Source organism: Cornus florida, unplaced genomic scaffold (assembly GCF_030987335.1).
Source record: "Cornus florida cultivar Cherokee Brave unplaced genomic scaffold, ASM3098733v1 CherokeeBrave_3.0.0_Hap2_Chr10, whole genome shotgun sequence".
Classification (NCBI taxonomy): domain Eukaryota; kingdom Viridiplantae; phylum Streptophyta; class Magnoliopsida; order Cornales; family Cornaceae; genus Cornus; species Cornus florida.
In genome coordinates, this window is record NW_026775580.1 from 33171986 (window position 1) to 33194250 (window position 22265).

At 37.3% G+C, this 22265-nt stretch overlaps 1 pseudogene; it reads left to right on the forward strand.

Moving 5' to 3' along the window:
• The first annotated feature begins 5155 nt into the window (after positions 1-5155).
• On the forward strand, positions 5156-5254 carry LOC132280269 (small nucleolar RNA R71; annotated as a pseudogene).
• The last annotated feature ends 17011 nt before the right edge of the window (positions 5255-22265 follow it).

Below are 22265 nucleotides of genomic sequence, written 5' to 3' on the forward strand. Positions count from 1 at the left end.
GATGGGCAGGTTGCGCTTCGCGGATGTCTCTGGATAGATCTCTGAATGCGGTCATCACATCCCTACGAAGGGTAATAATGTCATCTCTAATGGAGACAGCATCCTCTCGGAGAGAGATCGTGTCGGCACGGATGGATACTACAGCATCCTCCAAAGCCTGGAGTCGCTTTCCAAAGCCGGGTGTCTGTGTTGGAGCCTCAGGTGTGGCTAGATCAAAAGAATAATGATCCTGAGCCTGCTCCTCATCATGAATGGGTGACCCAACTGGAGAGTGTTACTCTGCGTCCTCTGCAGGTTACTCTAAATCGATGTCCATATGTACGGTAGCTGGATCGACTGGTATGTCGTTCGCTGCCAAGCCTACTGCTGCTGCCATCTCCTCTGCCTCTAAATCCTCTGTTGCCTTTACTGTGTCATCCTGTAATCTCTTGATAATAGCATTGTAGCTCTTATCCCAGTCCTTCTTCTTGAAGGAAGAGGTTACTCTCTTAGGGCGCTCCTGTGGATGGAAAAGATAACGCTGGTCTAGCAAGATCTGGGTGATAAGGTGGTCAAATGGGAGAAACTTAGCCCTTTTGGGCCGTTCCTTGCTAATGTGATCATCATAGAGCTTCCTCATCACGCTCCAGATGAGCGCAGGGATAGACAGCCAATGCCCTATATAGAAAGCGTACAGAGCTGTCAAGTAGTTGCCTCTCCGCTGAATCTTTTGGCCAGCCATGAAGACGTTGCGGAATAAGACTGAGTCAAAGAACCACAAGTCATCTGGCAAATAGGTGCGGGTGGCGAAGGTCTCACCATCGGCATAATGTCCTGTAAGGAAAACTGCTATATCTGCATATGAAGGCTGGTATAGCCTAGGATATGTCTCCTATAGCTTTAAAGGGCAGTCATGTGGACAATGGCACGATCTGGATAATGTGTCCACAGTGATAGAAATCAGATGGCCATCAATGGAGGTCCTCAGCTCTGCCGTGTTACGCGGGGCAGGCTAGAGGTTCTAGAAAAACATCCGTACTAGACTCGGGTACGTGGGGCAGGCTAGGGGCAAGAATGGTTGCAAGGCCCCTCCGTAGTATATCATCATAAGCTGATCGGGTAAGTACCGACCGGGAAAAGAAGTCTGTGTTGAAGATTGACTCGTACACCACTGGAAGGCATAAGTATCTACGTAATGGCTGGTCTAACTCCTGGTCTGGCTGAGCTGGCTGTGGTGGTGGAGAGGTATGTACTCAGCCTCAGCGTCACCGTGTAAAGGAGATGCGCCAGCATCAGAGTGTAATCTGCTGTCAGAATGGGGAGACTGTATGGGCTCAGCTGGCTCCTCCTGTATGGGGTCCTAGGCATGAGATATACCAGCCCCGTCATCCAAAGTCTGCTTGCCTCGGCGGTGATAGTGTCCGCAGGCTACAGTCTTGACCCGAGCCATGGCCTGTAAAATAATTGAAAACTTCCAAGGGAGATCAGTGCCAGAATAAAGAGTTTAGAGCACAAAATAGAATCATGTATGTCAAGTAAGATAGACAAAACAGATAAATGACATGAATCTATGGAAGTGACAGGATGTGAACATGCTAAGCAGTATAAGTGTAAAATGAATCCAATATGGAAAATCACAGGCATTGGGCATGAATGAGATAGCATGGACATAAGATAAGATGCATGGAATGTGTATATGAAATCTGTGAAGTTCGTTCGATCACAAAAATTGTGAGATTGATCTCACATGATCGATCTGAGAAACTAAGTTTGATCGATCTCACTAGATCGATCTGAGAAATAGGTTCGATCGATCGAACTGTGCAAAGAACATGAACAGTCACAGATCTGTGATGTGGATGACACGGGGCCTTCACGGACAAGGTTATGGGCCTATCAACACAACATAGCATCAATCCTAATCACCTAATGAGGCCCATACACCCAAAAATCAAAACAAATCTCAACCATATATACAATCATATATACACATATATACGTATATAAACAAAAAGCTTTAAACTTTCAGATATTGCAATAATCATCATTAAAACATCATGGATCTAACATGGAAAACATGTACGAAGCAAATCGAAGCTTGAAATACAAGATGAGATTCGAATCTTACCCAAATCAAAGGATGAGATGAGATAAAGATGAGATAAAGATCCGAGAGGAGAGAGAGAGATTCGGGATAAGATTAAGATCACTGGAGGTCTCGCCGAAGATGGGAGAGTGGATGGGTGTAGTGGCGATGAGAGGGTTAAGGCTTTGGGAGGGTTAAATCGATCTTTGGAATCGATCTACAAACCCTCGGTTCATTTTTTAAAAAACATCCCCGAACTAGTTCGATCGATCGAACTGAAACCTCAGATCGATCGAACTAAAATGATCTCTCCTTTGAAAAAAATTTTGAAATTTTTAAGATCTTTGAAAAAAAAAAAATTGAAAAATTAAATACTAAAAATTAAAAATTTGAAAAATTTTTGGAATTTTTTTTTTCTAAAAATTAAAAAGTCAAAACAAAGTCAAAGATAGTGAGATGAAGAATAGAGATCGATCTGAACAAAATGTTCGATCGATCTGACACAGAGCTAAAAATATGCAGGTTTTTGGGTTCAGAAATTTTTCTAAGTGTTGGAGCTCAAGATTGATCAAACTTGAAGTTTGGATCGATCTAAGGGCTTATAATCGATCTGAGAACAAATTCGATCGATGAGATAGAGAGGTGATTTGGATGCAAGTTGAATGTAGGTTGAAAATTTTCTAAGTGTTGGATGCAGGTCGAAGTTCGATCGATCGAATTCTCCTTGGAGATCGATCGAACTTATGCAAAATGCTCAATTTCAACATAAAAGTGCATGCACTCCTAATCACAGCTCTTAGCAATGTATATGAACCAAAAACAAGTATTTAGACTTCGCAAGAAATGAAATTAAAGATAGAAATGAGGGAGGAATAGGGTTTTAACACCCTACGAAATGTCTTGCTAGTCTTTAACGTCTCTAGCAAGACGTTGGGCTCTTTTAGCTCTGATCAAACATCTTATAGTGCATCCTCTCCTCAATGGGGTGATAAGTGCTTTAAATTCCACCCAACAAATAGTTCTTTAAGGAACTTGTTGGATTAAGCTCAAAAGATGCTCTTGGTCCTTGGTCAATGCAATCTTTGGGCTTCCACGCCCTTTCAAAACAAGATTTTGAAACAACTTTCTTTGGTTTTAAGGGTGAAGATAGACTTTTTGAAACTTTGGTCTCACACAAAAACTCAATTCCTTCACTTTTAAGGTCATGACATTTCTCTACAACATTAATCTCTTTATGCTTATCAAATGAATTGGGGGTTGGATTAAAAATATTCAACTTTACCTTCATGTAGCCAAATGAGATTTTCAATATCGCTATCCTACAATTGATGTTGGCATTTGCGGTTGCCAAGAAAGGACGACCAAGGATAACGGGAATTTGGCTCTTAGGATTTAGGACCGGTTCCGTGTCAATGACAACAAAATCAATGGGAAAGAAGAATTTATCAATTTTAATCAATACGTCCTCGATGATACCCCTAGGCTTTTCGATTGATCGGTCGGCAAGTTGTAAAACTACCGACGTCGGTTTCAAGTCTCCTAAGCCTAATTTGACATATACCAAGTATAGAAGAAGATTAACACTTACTCCTAGGTCAAGAAGAGACCGATTAATGATATGATCACCAATGATTCATGAAGTAGTAGGTGAACCGAGGTCCTTAAACTTTGGAAGAGTGTTATGTTGCAATATTGAGCTTACTTGCTTGGTTAAGACCACTTTTCTAGGTGCTTGGCTTTTGTTCTTCCTCTTTTGGGTGCACAAGTCTTTCAAGAATTTGGCATAAGCCAGAATTTGCTTCATTGCATCCAAAAGTGGAAGATTAACTTTCATTTGCCTAAACACGTCCATGATATCATTTACTTTGGCATTTTGCTTGTCATTTGAAATGGATCCTTTTAAGGCATCCGGAAATGGAGCTTTTGGTTCAAAAACCTTTTCAGAATTTTTCTTTGAAGTCTCTTCAACACGAGAAGTTTTCAAATCATTTTGCAAATCCTTCTTTTCAAAATCACTTTTGAGATCACTTTTCAACACATTCTCATTTATATGGTCATGCACATGCAATGAAGGAGGAATATGATATGAAATAGGACGAGTGTCAACTTGTGGTTGCACCGATTCAATGGTTGTCCATAACCTTTCCACTTCTCAAGGTAGTCACCGTATTGACATACTCTATTGTGTGACCTTCCGATGAGGAATGAGTCTCCACACAACATTGTTGCTTTTGTAGGGCATTCAAAGGCATTTTTCCCTTCTCTCTTGCATTTAAAGTGCTAGCTATTTGCCCTACTTGGGTTTCTAGCTTTGCAATGGATTGAGAGTGAGAATGAAGTAATTGTGTGTTTGCCTCTAAAGTGCCCAAAGCAGTCAAAACTTTCTCTTCAAAAGCGGGACTTCTAACATTTCCTTAGGAATATGATTGATTAAGAAAATGAGAATTTGAAAATTGGTTTCCTTGTGATTCCTATGATGATCTAAAACCTTGGGAACCTTAGCCTTATAGTGGAGGTGGAATGTATTTCCCTTGAAAACCACCTTGGGAAGGGTTTGACCCCTCCCCTTGGTTTTTCTAAGAGAAATTCGGGTGATTCCTCCAACTAGGATTGTAATGATTTCCATAAGGATTGTTCCCTTGATTCACAAATGTTGCATTTACTTGTTAATGATGCTCACCTTGCACATGTCCATGGGGACAATTGGAAGTAGAATGTAAAACACTTAAACAAGTCATACATGTCTCATTAAATGCATGATGAGAATAGTTAGGGATGGAAGAAACTTGATTCACCGAGTTTTGGTTGATCAAAAATTGATTAAACCTTTGAGATAATGATTTCATTTCGGCGGCAATTTCATTGGAGTGGTCGACTTGATGTAAGCCAACACTCTTCCTACCACTAGAATTTCTACCATTCTTCGAAGATAAAGTATGATGCAAAGAATTTTCACTCATGCTCTCATAAAGACGCCACACGTCATCCTCATGCCTATCAATGTAAGAGCTACCCATGGAAGCATCAACCATGCCTTTGTAATTGTCTAATTAGCTCTCAAAGAAATATTGAACTAATTGCCATTTGGGCATGTCATGATGTGGACACTTCCTAAGCAATTCATTAAAGCGTTCCCATGCCTCATGAAATATTTCTCCATCCCTATGTGAAAATTCCCTAATTGAAGTTCTCATGGCATTGGTCTTAGAAACCGGATAGTACTTCTTCAACAACTCTTGTTGCATTTTCGCCCAAAAGTTATTGAAAAAGGCCTAAGATTGTTAAACCAATATTTTGCCTTGTCTTTAAGGGTGAATGGAAAATGTTTAAGCCTTAAGACCTCTCCTGGCATGTCCGTGTATTTTACGGTGGAACATACTTCAAGAAACTCATTCAAATGCTTGTAAGGTTCTTCACTTGGAAATCCATGATAGTTAGGAAGCATTTGAATGGTTTGTGCTTGATTTCATAGTGGTGTGCTCTAAATGGTGGCAATTGAATACATGTGGGTGTATTATATACATTAGGCACATAGTGATCTCTTAAAGCAAGGAGAGGATTAGCAATTGGAGGTGCAACATGGGCACCTTGATTGCCTTGAATGATAGGAGGTGGTGGAGCATAGATTGGCCTTGGCATTCCCAATAGAACTTGGCCTTGTTGTTGTGGTGGATGAACAAATGGCCTTGGCATGCCTAATGGAACTTGCATGTTATCATGACGTACATTGGGGTGGAGGATACCTTGTTGGTCTATATGACCAATGTCCTTTACATAGTCTTCATTATGTCCTTCCATTGATGAAATGGATTGACTAGAACTACCTCTTCCCCTAGGGTTTCTAACAATCGATTCAAGATGAAAATGCACAATGCAACACAACAAGCAATAACAACAAACACTTCACCTTCACAACAAATCAACAATCAACAACCTTCCTCCACATACAATGTTCTCATACTCCCATACTTTAACAAAATATGCAAGAAAAGTAAATTGCCTCCATGTGCGCTCACGATTTATCTAAGAAGTGAATTACAAGCCTCCACGCGGACCAACGATTTAACTAAGAGTTTGAGTAAGAAAAAGCTCACAAAGGTCCTTTAGCACTTTAACTCCAAATTTTTAGCTTAGCTTAGCAAATTTTTAGATTTTTAGCATTTTTAATTACTTGCTTAGCTCTTTTGCTTGGAATACTCCTTTGCTCACCTTCTTAGCCTAATGCTCCTTGTCAAACAAGAACAAACACAATAAATAACAAAAATTGAAAATAAAGTAAAGACACGATCAAAAGAGTACTAATTCCTAATTGATTCCACAAATACGACATTGCCAATCAATCAATCAATCCCCACCAATGGCGCCAAAAACTTGGTGGTGTTGGGCGTCGTCAAACCCAAAAAGTTTATTCAATATGGCCAAGTTTTACAATTAGAAATTATCACTACTACCTTTCACTAAAAATATAGTTAAGGTGAGTAGGGATCGTCACAAGGGATTGAGGGTCGTACTAGGTTGAGGAATCAAAATTAGGGTTAGTAGGTCGAGTGATCAAAGTAGTGGTTGGTTAGTTGAATTAAACTAGATGCAATTTAAATTAAAGTAAACAATAATGCAATAGAGAGAATAAAAGAGAGAGATCTTGGGGTTTAGAGATCACCACCAAGTATGGCTTTTCTACACCTTTAATGAATGATTAATGGGGGGAAGAACTTGTATTGCAACAATTGGTGTGTGTGTGGTTGTTCCAACAAGCATGGATGACAAATTAAGCATATATTATCTAAACAACATGGTGGATAGCACAACATATCAAATTAAGCCATTAATCCTTTCTTAAAGCTCACAATCCAAACACATCACGAGATTACAGATATATGTTACTTGTTTTTCATAAGTATGAACATCAACAACAAGCATGGATTGTCCTCCCATTTAACAACTACACTACAACAAAGCTAATGATATGAAATTAAACTAATTAAACTAAGGGAGAGGTATAATCCATCAAGCAATGAGTATGAACCATCAAATAAACCACAAAAACATGACATTAAGCACTACGTCTTGACAATCTCTAGATCTATAACATCAATACACATGGACATGCCCCAATAACACAACAAATAGAGACAAACACATGAACATCTATTCTAGCATACATAGACATATGGATAGAATGAAATGATCAATTGGAAGCATTAAACCACATAAATCATTGAATAAACAAGATCTATATATATAAAAGTGTCAAGACATGAATCACAATACAAATCCCCTTAAAAATACATAAATCAAGAAGTATAAAGCATGGTTAGGGCTAACTCTAGCCCCAAAAGGATGTCTAGCCACTCATGGATGATGTCCTCTAACCCTCAAGGGCAAGCTCCATGGAAGAAATCTGCTCATTGGCTGATGAAGAGTCTCCAATGGTGTCTTTAGCCTCCTCCTCCTCTTTTTCTTCTTCACTAAGTATGTGTATCAAAGTATATCAAAAGGCTCTCTAGCGTATATCAAAAAGTGGCTCATATTCCCTATATAGGTAAGTCAAAAATCACCCCAAATGAGCTGGGCTCGTACACCAATAATCCTCTAATGATTGATATGAGACAACTTTTAATGAGTTGGAATTTGGATTTTTCTCAGGATTTGGGAGGTTCGATCGATCGAACTTGAGGTACGATCGATCGAACATGGCTGAGATCTATCGAATTTAAGTTGGATCGATTCTCAATGGCGGCGCCTTTTTGGATAAAAACAAATCTGAGATATTTTGAAGATATTTTTGGGAAAAGGACAAAAGTTGTTGGTAGGGTGGTACAACTGGATAAGATCAATCATTTAGATAAGGACAAGAATGTTTGATCGATCAAAGAAGGAAATTGGATCGATCGAACTTTTGAGATCTTTAAACAGGGACAAACATGGCTCAGATCCATCTTAAAGTGCTGAGATCGATGAAAGTTAGATCGATCGAACTTTTCTTGAGATCGACCGAAGTTGCTAAAATTCCACCATTTGCTTCCTTTTGCTCTACTTTGCTTCTTTCTTTGAATCATCCCAGAATTGCTTCAATTATGTTCTTATTTAGCTGAGTTAGCTTGGTTTGGGGATAAGTACCTGAAAATGGAAATAACACGAAATCAATACAAAACAGTAAAATAAGATAAATAAAGGTTCTAGAATACCTAAGCTTAAGGGATTTAAATACGCACTTTTCAGCGCTCATTAACAGCTCACTGCTAGCAGTATTTTCGATCGATCGAAGATTTTCGATCGATCAAACACTTGGCTTCGATCGATCGAACCTAACGTGGCATCAAAAATATCTTCGGGCCTTATCCACTTTGCTGAGCTGGCATCGCCTTCATTTCAATCAATTATAGACTACTTCGATTGATTGGGACTTCCCTTCGATCGATCGAAGTTCCTCTAATGCAATTTTTTTGGCTTCTTTCCAACTTTGCTCCTTAACTCCAAAAATGGTCTAAATGGCTCTTGTTAGCCTAATTGAACATTATTCACCTGAAATAGGCAATAACACAAATAAGTATCTGAGACATGAAAGTAAGATAGATGAATGGACTAAAATACCCTAGCTTAGGTGCTAAAATGCATCACAGTTGAGCACTCATCACAGACAAGCAGATCAGCAAAGATATAGCAAAATAATGCACAGACAGGTAACAATGGTCACCCCTAAACTTAATCTGTAGTACCTGGCAAAATCAATAAACTCAAACACACATCAAAGTATTAATTATATGAAGTAATAAGAGAGAAATATCATAAGTAACTCAAATATCAACACAAGGAAATAATAGGCAGAAAGCATGTATATATATCAGCAAAATGAGTATAGTGCTTTAAAATAAAGACTTAGGCCAGACATTGGCTCATAAAGAAATAAATACATCAAAATGTTGCCTTAGTTAACAAAAGAAACGCCTATCTAGGCTAAGAAAATACAGAAAAGCCCTAAAAAGCTAATCCACATGTGGTGGAGTCAAATCGGTAAAGGTCGAAAGGGCAAACGGAGTGCGGCATAAAAGCTCATCCAGAATGCTCTGCTGCACAGTCAGCATCAATCTTAGCACTGTCTAGCCATCCTACAGCTTGGCCACCCTGGCCTATAAAGCTCTAATCTCAGCCTGAGAAGAACTCTCAGGCTGGGCTGCAGGAACTGGCCTCTTCCTCGGTAGGGCCTGGCTATCATCGACATCCATCTCATCCTCTGTAGCCTTATCATTATCCTCTGGCATTCTAGCAATAACTGCAATATACCCCCCATCACCAAACTCCACTGCATTGCAGCGATGTGCCGGTATATGTCTCCACACTTGATCCCATTCCTTCACTCCAAACCTTGGAGACTCATTACAAGATTCCTCTTGCTGACCTAACACAAAACCCTATAGCTCTAATAGCCTAGTAATTATATGGAAAAGGTAACACGTGTAGGAACGTTCTTATGTGGCCTAATTTCTGACCAAAACTCCAGTAGTTGACAGAAACTCAAATTGAATAGCATACAGTGCCTGGAGAAAATCAGTATTCTTAATATTCTAATGCCTAAGAGGATGGACATTAGCTGAGATGATAGAATCTAGAATCCATAGCCTCTTTGGAATCTTGGCCTTGGTAGTACTACTACGCTTATACCTGACAAACCTACCATCACACAACTTTTGAATCAGATTTTCTGCAATTGGTACCCTAGGAAATGGTGTGAAAATAGGACAGCTACGTCTCCCATCTACTATCTCAGGAAGCATATGATAGCATTCTAGAGCTGCAGTAATAGCATCACGATTAATAATCAACTCATGCCCATCAATCTTAGTCCTAAGTTCCCAAGGGTCATCCTCACTATAAACAAGATTGAGGTAAAATAAATGAACAAGACGAGGATTTGCAATCTGTGTAACAGGGACCATGAGATGAAGAAGATGCCTGTAACTAAAAGACTTCATGGCCTATCTAGTGCAAAGATCATTAATGAATGCCTGATAATCAATGGTTGTTTCATAAGAAATTGGAATTATCTTCCAAGCATTTGGCAAAACATCTTTAGTCACCTTGGCACGCTTAGAAGGAGCAGGATGAACCATCCCCACTTGTCAAGTAATAATATTCTCAAAGAAAATCCTATAAATTACCAACAATTCTCCAAATTCTGCAATCTGAAACCCAAGGCTTGAGCTTAACTTCTGGGCTCGAGCCTGAATCAATGCTCGAGCTTGAAATTGCAGAGCTCGAGCTTCACCTGAAACTCATTCCAAAACAGATCTCAGAAATGTCATAGATCAACTACCAATCTCTTAAACCACCATTATATGCAAATAAGTTGCGAAAACCAACTAATCATTCATTCCAAGATTTACAAACTCATTAAATTCATGCTTCCTGAACCTAGATTTGAAAATAAAATCAATTAAGAAGGAAGCAATGAGAAGGAGAAGATGATGAAGATTTTACCTAATTAGTACTTGCAACTTGGGAAAGAGATTGTCAGAAGTCATTGAGAATCAAGATGTAGAAGACAAACCGGGAGAGAAACTTCGAGAGAGATTATGGTAGAGTGAAATAAGGAGAACTGGGTCCCTTTTATGCACTTAAAACCTTGGGCTCAAGCTTTAAGACTGGCGAGCTCGAGCCTTCCACCAAAAACCCTTAAGTTAGCTATGATGGAGGACTCGAGCTTTTAATAGCTGATGTTCGAGCCCCATAGGTTAGGCTTGAGCATTAAGATAAATTTTTGGATTTTTTTAATTTTTCAATTTTTATTATCTTTTTCTATTTTATCTAAATCTAAACTACCCTAATCATAAATTAAACCTAAAACCTAGAAAAGAAAGAGAAAAATAATTAAATCACACACTAAAATAAATAAAAATAAAAATAAAAAAATAAAAAAAAACTATGGTACAACATACAAATGCTAAGTTTAACGTTGATAACTTGACAGCATGCTAAGTTTAACGTCAATAGCTCGACGAAAACCTGACCTCTCTAGTCCAAGTAAATAGGATCATGAAGTTCTACTGCCTCTATTGTGCCTCTCTGCACACTACCCTCTACTATTGTGCCTCTCTGCACACTACCCTCTATGTAGGGCTTCAGTTTCTTTCCATTGACTTTGGACAGTTGTCCAGTCTTGCAATCTTATATCTCTATTGCACCGTAAGGTGTAACAGAAATAACCACATATGGACCTTCCCAACATGACTTAACTTTCTAAGAAAAAGTTTTAGTCATGTATTAAACAACCAAACCTTCTTCCCGAGCTCAAAAGTCTTACGCAAGATATGCTTACCATGAAATGCCTTTAGTCTTTGATTTATAGACCTTAGCACTCTCATAAGCATCATTACACAATTCTTCAAGCTCTGTTAATTGAAGCTTCCTATTAGAACTGGCAGAATTCATATCAAAATTGAGCTTTTTTATGGCCCAGAAAGCTCTATGTTCTAACTCTACAGGAAGATGGCACCATTTACTATAGACAAGACGATAAGGTGACATACCAATCGGAGTTTTAAAAGCAGTACGGTAAGCCCATAAAGCATCATTAAGTCTAAAAGACCAATCCTTACGATCTGGCTTAACCATTTTTTTAAGAATTCTCTTAATTTCACGATTAGATATTTCAACTTGGCCACTTGTTTGGGGATGATAGGGAGTAGCAACTTTATGAGTGATAGAGTATCTTTGTACCAAAGTACGGAAATACCTATTACAGAAGTGAACATCTCCATCACTAATAAAAGCTCGTGGCATACCAAACCGACTAAAAATGTTCGTTTGAATGAACTCAACCACAACTGCGTAATCGGTGATTTTAGTAGCCACTGCTTCAACCTATTTAGACACATAATCTATAGCCACAAGAATATATTCATTTCTATTTGAATGAACAAAAGGACCCATGAAATCAATACCCTATACATCAAAAACCTTAATGACTAAGATTGGAGTAAAAGGCATCATGTTTCTTCTGGAAATTGATCCTAACTGCTGACATCAAAGGCATGACCTACAGAACAAATATGCATCCCGAAAGAGTGAATGCCAAAAGAAACCACATTAAAGAATTTTAGCGGCAATTTTCTTTGCACTGAAATGACCTCCACAAGCTAAACTGTGACAGAAGGTCAGAATACTATGAAACTCACGCTTAGGAACACATCTACGAATGATTTGATCAGCACAATACTTGAAAAGCCGGGGATCTTCCCAATAGTATATCTTAATTTGAGAGAAGAATCGATCTTTTCCTTGCTTTGGCCAAGATACAGGAATTTTGCCTATTGCAAGGTAATTCACAAAATCAGCAAACCAAGGCAAATCCTTATGAGAAACCTCAAATAGTTGTTCATCTAGCAAGGAATCACAAACTGGAAGTGAAGTTGAGGTACCCTCAATAAGAATTCTAGAAAGATGGTCAGCTACCACATTCTCTGACCCTTTCTTATCTCGGATTTCGTAATCAAACTCTTAAAGTAAGAGGATCCATCGAATCAAACGGGGTTTGGTTTCCTTTTTAGAAAGAAGATGTTTCAAAGAAAAATGATCAGAATATACTATGACTTTAGAACCCAACAGATATGATCTGAATTTGTCCAAAGTAAAGACAGCTGCAAGTAACTCTTTTTCAGTAGTGGTATAATTCAATTATACATCTGAAAGAGTTTTGCTCGCATAGTAGATAACATGAGGAAGTTTATCTACTCATTATCCTAAGACTGCACCCATAGCATAATCAGATGCGTCACACGTAATCTCGAATGGAAGAGCCCAATTTAGAGGATTCATGATAGGAGTTGAAGAAAGAAGAGAGCGAAGCTTGTAGAAAGCTTATAGGCATGACTCATCAAAGACAAAAGGAACATCCTTTGCAAGTAGATTACACAAAGGACGAGAAATTTTGCTGAAATCTTTAATGAAGCGTCGATAAAACCTAGCATGCCCAAGAAATTATCGCACTCCCCTTACAGAGGTAGGAGGAGGCAATTTGGAGATCAAATCTACTTTGGCTCTATCAACTTCAATACCCCTCTCTGAAATGATATGTCCAAAAATAATCCCCTCTTGAACCATAAAATAGCTCTTCTCCCAACTAAGAATAAGATTGGTTTCCCTACAACGCTGAAGAATTAGGGACAGATGTTAGAGACAGTTTTTGAATGTGGACCCGAAAACTAAGTAGTCGTCCATAAAAACCTCGAGAAACTTTTTAACCATGTCCAAAAAGATAGACATCATACACCTCTGGAATGTTGCTGGCGCATTACACAATCTGAAAGGCATCCGTCTATATGCAAATGTACCGAATGGACAAGTCAAAGTAGTTTTCTCTTGATCCTTAGGATCAATGGCCACCTGATTATAGCCGAAATATTAGTCTAAAAATTCTCAACCACTGTAATACCTATCTTTTTAGGTACTACCTGAGTAGGACTCACCCACTTGCAATCTGAGATGGGGTAGATTATTCATGCATCCACCAACTTCACAACTTCCTTCAAAACCACCTCTTTCATATTAGGATTCAATCTTCGTTGGAGCTCCCGAGATGTTCAGGAATCCTCTTCTAAATGAATCTGATGCATGTAAATTATAGGACTAATTCCTTTTAAATTAGCCACACTCCACTCAATAGCCTCTTTATTTTGCTGAAGAACTGTTAAGAAACTACTTTCTTAGGAACTTGTAAGATTGGAAGCAATGATCACCGGGAGGGTGTCATTTAAACCCAAGATAGCATACTTAAGCTTTTCTAGAAGTGGCTTAAGCTCAAGATTAGGTAGAGACTCTAAGGAAGGAATAGGCAGAATACTAGAAAGTGGTGGAAGAGGCTCTAGTTGTGACAGCCCTAAATTTCCAAACCCAGTACGTCCTATGATTACCCAAAGATGATCCGTTAACGAATCTAAAATACCGAAGTGAAAGACAAAACCAAGTTCTCTAGAGATGTACATCATCCCTAAGACACAAAGGTGGCTTCCCGAGTAGTCCCGAGACTCAACACAAGCAAGAAGCAAACAAAGGTTTTGAAACCTTACTAGAGATGGACGAAAGGTAAAATGGTCATTTCATAGAGAAATGGATGCTACCAAGTATACCATTGGAAAGACAATGAAAATTAATGAATTTAGACTTAAGAATCATTCGGAGTCCGGACAAAAAAGATATAAAAATAAGAACAAAATAGCATTCTCTGATTTAGAGATACCGCGACCCTATCTCACTCAAACTAGTATAACTCTCACTACGGTTGGATTTTTTTAGTGTGGTTGGTATCATTGGAAAGCTAACTTCAAGCTCTTAAGTTTAGGCTAAATAATGACCTAATTTGGATCAGAAATGAAGGAGATATAACCCTCTGAAGTTGACCCAAGAAGTCTGTCCAAGAAGCTGAAAGGAAACCAAGCTTTAGGGAGGATCAGCAAGCTGATGTACAGTACCAGCTGGCTGAAACTCAATCATCAGCCGGCTGATAAACAGTACTAGCTAACCAACACACCCTTTTAAGAATGCAAACTCTCTGGAATTCATTGCGAACACTCATCAGTCGGCTGACGACTGCTATCAGCCGACCGATGGACCTGGTAACAGCAGAAAAAGCTGCTGCAATCCATAGGGAAGGTGCTTGGCTCAATCCTAAAGCTATGCATGAGTTTCAAAACATTCCCTAGCCTTATACAAGCATCTAAAACAAGCTAAATCAAAATAAAGCTTTAAATGATACCCCAATGCATGAATTTTGCTTAAATTTTCATAAATCATCCAAAAATAGTTCAAAAGTTGGAACTTAAGAGTTTTGTGAAATGTAAACATGCACGCATACGTAAAATGAATAAGTAGATGCACTACAATGGCCTACGGCCTCATGGCATGTCATATGCAAAAAATAACCCTTCAACCCTTGAAATCCCATATATTCCATAAACAAACTATGAAGTTAAAGTAGCATACATGTCATATAAGTGTCTTTGGCCCTTGGCCTCATTACATATATGTCCTAAGAGTAACAAAAGGTGCACTTAAGTGCACATTACATAGCTTAGAAAATAAATATAAGTTTTTATACAATACACCAAAAAGGATCATGATATGCTAACAAGTGCATATTCGACGTCACCAAAAATACTCCAAGAATTCTAGCAAGTCTAAGAGTGTTGTGCATCCCATAATAAAGCTTCTTTACCTGAAAAACACCTGGTAACTTTGGGGTGAGTAAACAAGTTTACTCGTATGGAATGAGCATGCATAAGTTCAACTTATTACAAAGTTTGCAATTCAATAGAATTTAGTCCATGCTATTAAAATGACATTGGAACTTTTAACATAGCACAATGAGATGCAACATCACAACGTTATCAAGTTTGGAAATTAAAGAGTGAAATCAAACTAAGGTGGATACTTGGATATCGCTCGGACTAAAACCGTACTCTTAGGATCACTTTAGGGCTATTAACCCATAGGTACCTTCCCCTAGTGTGCACTATAGTATAGGGAGCTCTCTATCTCCCATACTAGAACTAAGTCCTAGCCATGTCAAGTTCTTGATGATATCCCAAGTTTCCAAAATCAACAAGTAGAGTAATAATTCATGATATGTGATAAAACACAATAAGTTCCATGAATTACATGACTAAATCATTAGATCAATATGATAGAAATTAAGTAGACCAACTAGATAATCTCTCTAGATTTCAAGAGTTGTCCAAATGATTCCAATTTAATATATAACAAAGAATAACTCATGGCCATGTCATATATCAAGTCAAAAATGAAATACAAGCATGGTACAAATAATTACAATTTAAATCCACTTAAATTAATAAATCCTCTAGATTTAAAAGCTCACTTAAATCATGCCAAATTAATACACAACAAAGATCAAGTCATGGCCATGCCATATATCAGTCTAAAATGAGTTATATACAAGCTACAATTAATCATTAATTTCTCATTTCAATACAAGACATGCGTACAACTTAATATCACTACAAAAGCAATTAATTTACTTAGATAATAAACTAGAACACCCCCTACCTCAATAGAGAATTGTATCTCTATAATCTAAGTCAACCAAGCTTAAAGATGGAAAATCAAACAAGGGTTTTATAGAGGAGAGTGAAAGGAAACTAAAGTACTCCAAGCTTAAAGGTCTTTGGTGAGTGGAAGGGCACCAAAATGAAGCTTAAAGCCTTGAATAAAGCTTTGCTCCAATGGTGGCCAAGTTAGGGTTTGAGAGGAAAGAGATGAAAAGAAAAGAATAAAATGTAAACCCTAAGTTAAATGTGGTGGGATTCTCCACTCACTAGGTTCTCTTGCACTACCTCTCACACACACACTTCAAGACTAAAGGTGAGACCTACATTTGTTATGAATCTAAGTAAACTTCCAAGATTTAATATCAAGCCTACACTTGTTAACCATCGATGCCAACAAGTGCACATATCCTAGGCCAACAAATGGGTGAATCTCCACCCTCCATGTGTCATCAAACGAGGCTTCCAAGTGATTCCACCACAAGATCAACAAGTGGCACCATGAGAGTGTGACACTTGTCACATTTTTTCAAAAATTGCAAAAAGGTCCTTTTTCAAAATGTCTTTGAATTAAATTTCAAAGGGTCCCTAAGATGAAGAATAATTACTTTGCATAATTACACTAAAACTCCAAAATTTAAGAAAATTACCAAAAAAGTTACGCATTCATGCCTTTTACAAGAAAAGTAAACATTTAACATTCTTTTCTACAAAAGTAAAAATGTAGATATCATAGAAATTAAATATCATGGACGTATACAAAGCCGGAGTCAAATCCATTTACAAAAAGTGAGGTTATGCAAATAAAAATGAAAATTGAGAAAAGGATAAAACAGGGAAAAAGACAAAAAAAGAACATTACCGAAAAAAAAAAAAAAAAAAAGGAAAATGACCGAGTCATTACACTAGTCTAGTTTTCCGTGGAGGAAAATTTGTGATAGGAGTGGAATTGAGCAAAGAATTCACTTCCGCTATTGAAGATTCGATATCGAAGTCTTCATAATTAAAGTGACTCAAACAAGCTTCTAAAGGATCCTTGGATAAAATAGTTGGAAGTGATTCCTCAACCAACTCATCAATAACATCAAGGAAGAAGCATTCACTCTCATTATGGGGATGATGAATAGCATTGAAGATGTTTAGCTTGACTTTCATATTTCCAAAAGATAAATCCATAGCTCTAGTCCTACAGTTAATGCAAGTATTTGTTGTGGCTAGAAAAGGATGCCCAAGAATAACTGGAATATACTTTTTGGAATCGTGGACCGGTTCTGTATCAAGAACTAAGAAATTGACCGAAAAATAGAACTTGTCCACTTTTATGAGTACATCTTCAACAATACCTCGTGGTTGTCTTACAGAACGGTCAGCAAGCCGTAGAACAACCTACGTAGGTTTTAACTCTCCTAAACCTAACTACTCATACACCGAGTAAGGAATAAGATTCACACTTGCTCCAAAATCAAGAAGTGCTCGCTCTATTACATTATTTCTAATGATGTAAGAAATTGTAGGTGATGAGCGCTGAAAAGTGCGCATTTAAACCCCTTAAGCGAGAGTATTTTAGTCCATTCATCTATCTTTATTTACCCGTTTTAGTACTTATTTGTGTTTTTGTCTATTTCAGGTCAACAATGTTAAAATGGGCTAAAAATGGTTTCTTACAACCTTTTTGGAGTCAAACTAAGTCTTAGTGAGAATTTGGAGCAAAAGGAGGCTGATTGTAATGACCCGGTTATTTCCTCTCTTTCCCTTTTTCTGAAATTTTACGGATAAATTTTTTTCCGTTTAATTTTCTTTTCTGAGTTCGGTTTCTCGTTGCTTAGTGTCATCTCGAGTGCTTGGAATTGGTTTCTAAGACTATTTTGTATGGATTGACAACTTCCTTTGAGGACCGAGTCATTTCCACATTTTTACTTTTCGGACACTATTCACTTTTTGTCCTTTTCCCTATTTCGTCCTTTTCCCTATTCTGTCTTATCTACGTTTGTCAGTTTTTGGCACAACCTCAAATTTCGTGCTTGGAGTTAGTTTTTTACTTCACGTACCTTCATCTTGAGTGGTTTCCTCGAAATACGTATCTTTACTTTTGTAAAAAAGTACTCTAGTTGCTCCCGGTGTCCATAGGGGTATGGATGCATAGTTCTATGGAATTATTTTCTTTTCTTGGGGTGTTTTTCGTAAATATCTTTTGAAGATATTTTATTTCAGGGGCATCTAAGAAAATATCTTTTGGAAGATATTTTCATTCTGGGGCAGTTTCGCAGTTAACCCTTTTCGTAGGGATCATTGTGCAATTAACGAAAGTTATTACACAATACCTCGTCTGGAGCCTAGATCCTCGTACGGGATTCATTTTCACATTTTTTCGAGTCGTGTACTCTTAGAATTCTGTTCTGGTCGTTTTTCTCCAGTTTTAGAGTTTCTGACCCCGGTTGCCACCGAACTTGTTCGGGGCATATCTCTCTGCTCGGGACTCAGTTTTTGACGCTATTTCTTCTATTGTTCATATTTTCTCATTTTGAATCTTTTTCATTCATAAAGTTTTGCCGTTTGAGTGCGTCTGCTCAAATTCCACTTTTCCGGACCCGGCGGGGCCCTTTCGGGCCACTTTTTGAGATTCTATAAATAGGTTGCCCTAATTATTAAAATTAGATTTTTAGACCTTCTTCCTCCTCTTGGCCGGAAGCCATGGGAGCCCAAGGGGCTGCCTTCACTCTTTCTTCTCCTCCACTTGATTTCCTTGGTAGAAAATCTTCGGCCTTAACATTTATTGTTCACCTTGACATGCTCTACCTTTCCCCCTTATTAGAATCCATTTCTAACCATTTCTTGAGTTCAGGTTTGAAGTCAAGTTGTGATTTTCATGGGGCTTCCTTGGGATTCTTGTTCACCGTATTGTCCCCGACAAAACCCCGAAGTATTGTCGGATTCGAAGCCATTTCGTTTCGGTTGGGATTTGAGATTTTCATCTCAAATTAAGGTAGGGGGTGTTATAGGTTATTATTCTTGTTATATTACATGCTAGTGATGTTTATGCAACTTATTTACATGCTTTGGTAACAAATCTAGAGATTTTATTATTTATTTTTCTTGTGAAGGATTTGATTTTCCCAATTGATTATAGCTTTGTTTAAACATGTGGCATGGAATTATATTACCCCTTGATATGGTCATTGACATATATTAAATTGAGAATTTTTGGACAAGTAATGAAGATTTTATTTAATATTTTTCTTGAGTAAATATTTAATTCATGTGACCTTATCTAGCTTGAAATCAATATGTGTTAGCATATTATATTAGGCTTTAATACACTCTTCAACATATGTGAAATTGAAAGTAATCGGAGATGTTTTGAAATTTAGTAATTATTAATTAATTTGATTAATTAATTTGCTCCAAGTGCACTATTCATTTCTTTGAAATTCCGACTTAATATTCTTGATGTGCATACCATATACTATCACATATATTAAATCTAGAATATTTGATTAGGTTTTAAAACCTTTCATTTAATTAATTTTTTTGTTTGAGATTTAATCCTCATGTTGATATGCAACTTGGAATTAAAGTGTGGCATGCTAGTAATTTAGGCCTTGGTATACTTGTTAACATATATTAAATTGAAATCATTTGAATGAGAATTGCAACTTTTATTTAATATTTATCTTTGGTGAAAGTTAAATTTACATAGATGTAACTTGCATGAAATAAGCTTGTAATGTGATATTACAATAGCCCTTGGCATGTTCCCTAACATATGTTAATTTGAGAACATTAAGATAAGTTTGAAAATCTAGAGATTTTAATTAAAAGGATTGATTAAAATCTATTTAATGGTTCCCTTGGCTTAATTAAGTTTTTAACTTGATATTTGTAATGACCATGACTTGTTTACTAGCATATAGTAATTTGGGACCATTTAAAGTTGCTTTAGAACCTTGGGATTTAAATTAATATGATTTAATTAAAATTCCACTTTATTGCTCCAACAACCTAATTGAGTTTTAGAATGGATATAGGTGATGACCATGCAATGACCTTTAATATGTATTAATTTGAGATTATTTGGAATTGAATTGGGATCTAGAGAATTTAATTGTGTTTATTTAATTAAATTCTATCTAATTGCTCCATGGATTTAATTGCGTCTTGGAAGTTGTTTCTATGTTTAAATCATGGACTTGGACTTGTTGTGTATTCACTTGGTACATTTGAGCATTTGATAACATTGTTGTTATATTTAAATTCATGAGCTTATGTTTTCAATGTTGAAAGATATTGTTATAGCATGTAATGAATCGCACACTAAAGATTCGACATTTGTCATGCCATAGTAGTTGTGGACTTAGTACATGTATTGTATGTGTTTCCAAATTTGGTTGTGCTTGGTAGATAGTTGATATCTTGTATATACATGTTGATATATACGTTGTTGCACAACTTGTTAATTTTAGAAACTTGGGGATGCCATTGTTTGGCTACAGCTAGGACTTGGTTCTAGTACGGGGGATTGTCCCTCTATATAGTCTAGTGCGCACATAGGGAGGTTACCCATGGGCTAGTAACCTTAAAGTAACTATGGTGTCGATCTAATCTGACGTGATGTCCAAGTATCCACATTGGTTGATTTCGCATTTCTTTTCAAGTTGATAACTAGATGATATCGTAACTTGCTCTTTGTTTGATTTACCATTTTAAGTTGCAAGATGTTAACTTTAAGAAATCATGCTTTATACGTTGTATTGGAAGTTCCAATGTTGGTTAAATTGTATCGATATCATGATTTGTATTTTGATGTTCAAATGTAATTTAGGAATGATCATATAGATTCATTTTGAACATAGACGTTAGGTGGCATGACCCACTCTTGTTGTTTTCATATTTTAGGTTTCAAGTTGATGACTTTAAGAATCTATATCTTGTTGCTTTGTATAACATGTTTCTATGTTGTTGAAATGCATGAATGATGTGATTTATGCGAGAAACACTATAAGGTAGCTTAGGATGCTTCCTGAGTCTCATTTTAATATAGACGTTAGGTGGCATAAACCCTTTTAACATGTTTCACCATAAGGTGATAAAATTGTAAAATGTTAGGTCGATGCATGCTCATATCCTACGAGTAGCTTTATGTTACTCACCCACATAGTGGGGACATTTTTCAGGTACAGGAATCAATGTTGAGATTCTCATTATGCTTGGATGATTTGTGGACTTGAAGATTTCCATTCTTGTAAAGGTCGACTTGAAATGCCATTTGTAGCCATTTTGTCAAATGTGTATATTTGATTCCAAATTTGTATAATGTGCTTAAGCACACTTTTTGGTATTCATTCTATGTATATGATATGTGGCCAAGGGCTAAACTTCATTTGTAATCCATGTATATTGAAAAATGCAGAATTTTGCCTTTAATGAGAAAAGTATGAAAACTTGGGTTTCAATATGTTATTTTCGCACCGGTGTGTGCATTGTGTATGTAATACATCCTTTAGCATCCATTTGCCATATGTGAGGTATGGCCAAGGGCCAAACACCATTTAGTTTTCATTTTTGCATTTTAGTTCACATATTGCATTTTTGGGCTAAAATAGTAGAAACCGAGCCTTTAAAGGTTCATTTTCAAATCGGGTGGTGTAAAGTGTGTTCTGGCACCTCCACTAAGTCTCATTTATCTTGTATGAAGAGTGGCCAAGGGATAAATGGTCATTTGAAACCATTTCCTAATTTTGGTTTCCATACTTCCCATTTCAAGTTCATTTTCGCCTTTTTAGCCGTTGGGGGGTCGGATTTTGACTCGACCATTTCCGGGAGCCGCGGACCATTCCCACACGCTCAAAATCACCATTTACATCTGCGTACATGATCGCTTCCAAGAAAAACCCTTTCCTTTGTGATTTGAGCCTCCTATGGAATCATTTTTCAATTTTCTTGCATAATCTGATTTTAGGGCATTCTGGGGTTTTCCTTTGAGAAATAAATTCCGGTCTTCACATGGTCACTTAAAAAACGTGATTTTAGGGGGGGCTTGTTCTTCGTGTTTTTCCAGAAAATGTCGTCTTAGTACCGAAAATCCCTCGTGAAGTTTCAGCTTCCAGTTTTCATTTTAGAAGGTTTTTAGCTCTCTTGACTAG